Here is a 5,313-nt window from a genome sequence, read left to right on the forward strand (position 1 = left end):
TCCTGGCACATCATGTCACCACCCCCTCATTAACTGGCCAGCTCCTCCTACTAGAAGGCGTCATTTTATAAGATATGAATTTATTGCTTTAGTGGGTTTAATCCAAAACACTTGAGTCAGTACATTTCTGATTTTAAACTCCTATAAAAATGTCAGTTCATGTTCCCCACCAACTTGTTTCTTTTTAGATTGCTTTATGGGCACCTACTGTCTCTCTCAAGTTTTCAACTGTGAAGTATTTTCTACTCCTGCAGATCCCAGGCACGCACTTTGGAGAGAGAGCATGACAAAAATTCTAGAAGGTATTCCAGCAGTTATAAGGTTATAAGTGACCCAGTCATGGCCTTCCAGTCACACAGTGTGGTCTAGTTTTCTGGGGAGTGATGTTCAAGGGGGTCACATGTAATGAGCTCTGAATACACTGGAACAGTGGACTGGGCCAGGTCGCATCTGTCTGGGTAGTAGGCTGAGCCCTGAGCCCTCACCACTCGGGCTATAACCCTCAGCCAAGAAACAAGAAACTGACCTCAGACTTTGTACGTCTGACGAGCCAGGATACCTGGCTTTTGTGTTCTGTTTTTTGGTTTTGGGGGGGTTTTTTGTTTGTTTTAGTTTTTAAGTTCTTCTTTAAATTCCAGTTAGTTAACATACAGTATAATATTAGATTCAGGTATACATTGTATTCTTGATTACAGGATGAATGTGCCTACTCAGAGATCAGTAGAGTAGCATAATTAATACCACTTGGTTTGGGCGTCCTCATAAATAAGCGTGCTATTTCCCCAGGACACAAGACTATTCAAATTATCATACAGTGATTTTTATATTTTTTAAGCTCAGAAGAGCAAACTTGTATTCAGTCTCCACTCTGTCTAAGGCACTGATCTGCCCTAGGGATAAAAGAAATGTTGGCATGACTAATATGAAAAACCAATCCCTAACTTCAAGGACCTGGAACTCTGGAGAACGGAAGGGTGTTGGAACTTATTTTCAGAGCACTTTATGTGAAGCATAGAGACGATGCTTATACACGCATCAAAGTATGTCAATCACTAAAACAGAAAAAGAAGACTGGGACACCTAATACCCTTCAGAGCTTAAAAATTAAATGTTGCTTACTGTATGGTTGACCTCTAAGGCAATCAAAATAGGATGTGAAAAGCTATCTATTTGTGCCAAGATTTAAATCACTTTTCCGAAATGGATTTGCCAAAACAAAGAGAGGTGTTTTCTGTAGCAACATGCCGAACAGTCCCAAGTAATCATTTTTTTTTTAGTTTTTTTTTTTTTTTTTAAGGTTTCAGTATCTATCTGCCCCTTTGCTTATGATAGCAAAGCATAACGAACAGCCAAAAGGCAGAAATAGCAACACTCACCTTATCATGCCAAGGGATGTCACATTCTTTCTATAAACAATACGGTGCAAAGGTTCAGGAAGAGTGAGAGATCTGACCTCCAGTGATTTTTCCACTACTCATCATTTTGGATAGTTACAAGAAACCAAGAGAAGGGATTTTCTTGTCTAATTATTTCTAACCTTAAGTTCAGGGAGTTAGTCTTTCGAAAGATTAGAACGCACTAAACACATCCTGAGGAAAGGGTGCAGTACATTTTCTGCAAATACTGTCCGGGAGATGTGAACTCTCTCCCTTCATTTAGGATATCAGAGGAGGGAGCAGGGGAGGGGAGCAGGTTCAGCGAGCTCAGCTCAGAGTAAATGCTTCAGTAAGCGCTTTATGTTGCTTCCTGGGGAACAGGGCAATATCCATTCTGAGGATGGAACTCAGTCTGACTGCAGACCACTAACAGCCCAAGTCCAAGCCGGTGGCCTCAGGATGCCAGAGAGTTACAAATCACCCCTCAGAACTGCTTTCTGGTGAGTTATTACTGCAAACTGAGAGAGTGCATTTCCCCGAAGATACCTCAAATTCAGGCAAAAAGGACTCAAGAAGCACGTATTGCGGGTGCGCTTCAAACATCAGAGAAATAGTTCCAAAGCCCCCCAAAGGGATAAATAATGCTGATCTTCAAGGTTTTACCTATCTTGATGCTTCTCACGTGCTTTCCTTTCTCAAGGAGGTTACATGAAAGTCTGATGTCTCCTATTTAGGAATTTGTGCCCTCCTGAGGCTTATTTACCCGCGGCCGACCTCGTGATCTGACACGTGGACACCCTGATGAGATGCTCAGTGACAACATTTGATGCGGGCACTGAAATCCCACTCGGGCTATTGGCATGGGATGCAGCGACCCCCCCCCCCCCCCAACGAAGGCGACACAGAACCGGGGGCTGTTCCCCTACCTCATTCCTCACACCCCCTCACGGGGGGCCCCACCTGGGCTTGGAGCCCTCCGGAAAAGGGGTTTCCACCCTCCTCCACCATTCACTATTTCTGAGCTCAAAACATCAAAATAAAGCACTTCTAATTTTACATATGAACTCAAACTGTAATTAAGAACCTTTTTTCCCCCTTTATCTTGTCCTCGGTGGATATAGAGGCCAGCTGCTTACTATCTGTGGGAAGGAAGTCCAAAATAGTTACTAGAATTTGCAATTATCTTTCATTGTCCTCAGAATACCCCTATCTCTTTGATGCTTGTATATTTCTGTACCTCCTGTTCCACTTGGAGGAACTATTTGCTGTAAGATTTTTCACAAGTCAGTTAATCTCTTTGTGCCTCAACTGTCCATCGGGAAATGGGGAGCGACACAGGGTGACCTCGAGATCCCCGGCAATTCTGCCTCGCTGTGATTCAATGACCCCCCGGGGTCCGTAAGATTCGGAGGAGGAGTTTTCATCGCGTCGTTGGAAACTGAGTCACACTGGCATGGCAATTGTAAGACGAGGCTGGTGTAGAATGACTCCTCCTGAGGTAAGATTGGATGAGGAATGCCAGGAGGTGTAGCGTGGGAAAGTGTAACTGGAGTGAGGCGACGACATATCCTCCGCTAACAGGCAAGATCAGGCAAATTCCTGATGCTTGATGGGTGGCCGGCCGCAGTCGGAAACTGGGCTCTTCCCAGAAGGCTGCTTATCATTTCTTTGGCAGAAGCCTCAGAGAAGTGCCTCTGATGCTTTGCACAGGCCCTGGGGTGAGTCAGCAGTGATTGGGGTGCTGACTAACGTGGCAGCAGATACGGACGATGTGAATGCTCGGATCTGGTGGGCTAATGACCACGAGGACACCTTCCAGAAGGCTTGCTTTAGACACCCGCAAACAAAACGTTTTCCTAAAACTATGTTTGAAACCCTCATCTGAAAAGCCCCAGTCTTGTCCCTGGGATATCCCAGGGATGTCCCCCTTCAATGTAGGTCACAGGCAGCCTCAGTAACCTCCAAAAAAAAAAAGGACATGGGAAATTCCCAGCAGAGAAGCAAATCCAAAGCCAAGAAGGACCATAGGCTGTGGAGTTCTCTTTTTAAAGTCCCAGCTCAGGCTTAGGGGAAATCCAGCATGGATGGCCGGAGGCTGATGAGTTACCCTGCACTTCCTCTCACCCTCCAAGTGCAGGAAGAAGGGAAAGAACAGGTGCAACGGGAAGGAAGTTCTCTTGGGCGGTGACTCTCTGGAGCCCCCTGCTGAGCAGACCGGCCAGGCTAGGGACAGGGCGCAGGAGGCCAGAAGGTGTCTTCCTCCCCTCACCTGACCCGGGGCAGGCTTCCCAGATGCTCTGCAATCAGGCTGTGCCTCCCAGATACCCGGGGATCTCAGCTCTCTTATGGCAACCAGAGGTCAGAGGGCCGGAGGCTTAAGATACCCTGGAGCATAGAGTACATTCTTCCCAATTACCACATGCATAAAAAAGCATCACTGGGAGAGCTTTGAAATATATGTGCTATTATTTATAAGACTGTTCATAGCACGTTAAAAAACGTAAACTCAAAGGGTACCTAATGATTCACATGAAACTCTCTCCATTATGCTAAACAACCCCTCGCCTGTCCTTGTTCAACTGAGAAGCAACCATTTTTAAACAGTTCTGGTTTTAGGTCTGTCTATACCACAGAACTAATTGGTATGTGTGTGCCTGTGTTTTTGGCCTTATCAACTTCGAATAATACATAATCTTCCCACGAGGAAAGGTGTGTGCACTTAATACGCTTTGTACTCTGAGTTCACCTGCATTCCACCCTCCAACTTTCATTAATTCCATTAACATTTTGAGATCTTGAATGGTTACGTGCGTCCCTTTAAATAATCTGCCTCAATCCTTGCTTCTTGATTCATCAACTTGTGGCATCTTCAACCCACGCTCTGTTCTGTAAGAGGAAGAAAGTAGATCCCCGCGGCCTAGCCTTGGCCACACCCTTTCCTCTGTGCGACTCGTCAGCTGATTAATATGATCCAGGCTGGAACCTTTGTACTCTGTTCTGTCATTTTAAGTTAGTTTTCTGTACTTTGTCTACAGCTTGACTTTAAAAATTGAAAACCAGCGAGAGACATTCATAACATTAAGATCATATAAACACTCATTGCAGAACCCAGCAATACGTAAGGCCCATGAAGATGTAAATGCAATTTTATATTTACAAAAATGTCCATCCAAAAAATAAGGGAAAAATGGATTCCCTTTCTTTACACCCTTTCTATTTTTCCAGGTCATGTCACACTTCGGTTCACTTCGTCTTGTCATCACTTCTGAATAGTTATTATTTCCTTTATTCTAATGGAGAGAAGAGACATACGTGGACATTTTTACATATCTAAGATCTTCCAGCTTGTTACACATGTTTTGTAATCAGTGCTCGTCAGTTACCACCTCCTGTCTACTCTGTTCTAATTTGGGCCAATTACTTTCTAGGCCTGTTTTACTGCTGATAATTTGACATTTCTTTTCATTTTGTTCCTCAGCAGTTCTTCTGTTTGTTGGATTTGTTTTTCTTTCTCCTAAGTTACCTCCCAGGTCACACCCAGAAGAGTAAACAGAAGAAACACTCTGAGTCATTAGCTTATTTTGCTTGGATTCTTGAGTAACAGGTTAGCTGGCTATAACATGTAGGCTCAAAATAATGTTTCCTCAGAACTTTGAAATCTTGCTCTACTGTCTTCCAAAATCAGTATTTTATTTTTTTGAGAGAGAGAGAGAGCACAAGTGGGAGAGGGGCAGACAGGGGGCAGGGTGGGAATAGAGGATCTGAACCAGGCTCTGTGCTGACAGCAGTGAGTCTGATGTGGGGCTCAAACTCATCAACTACGAGATTATGACCTGAGCTGAAGTCGGTGCTGACAGCAGAGAGCCCCTCACAGTGCCTGAACTCACGAACTATGAGATCGGGACCTGAGTTGAAGTCTGACATTCAACTCACTGAG

This window comes from Prionailurus viverrinus, chromosome B2 (assembly GCF_022837055.1).
Source record: "Prionailurus viverrinus isolate Anna chromosome B2, UM_Priviv_1.0, whole genome shotgun sequence".
NCBI lineage: Eukaryota > Metazoa > Chordata > Mammalia > Carnivora > Felidae > Prionailurus > Prionailurus viverrinus.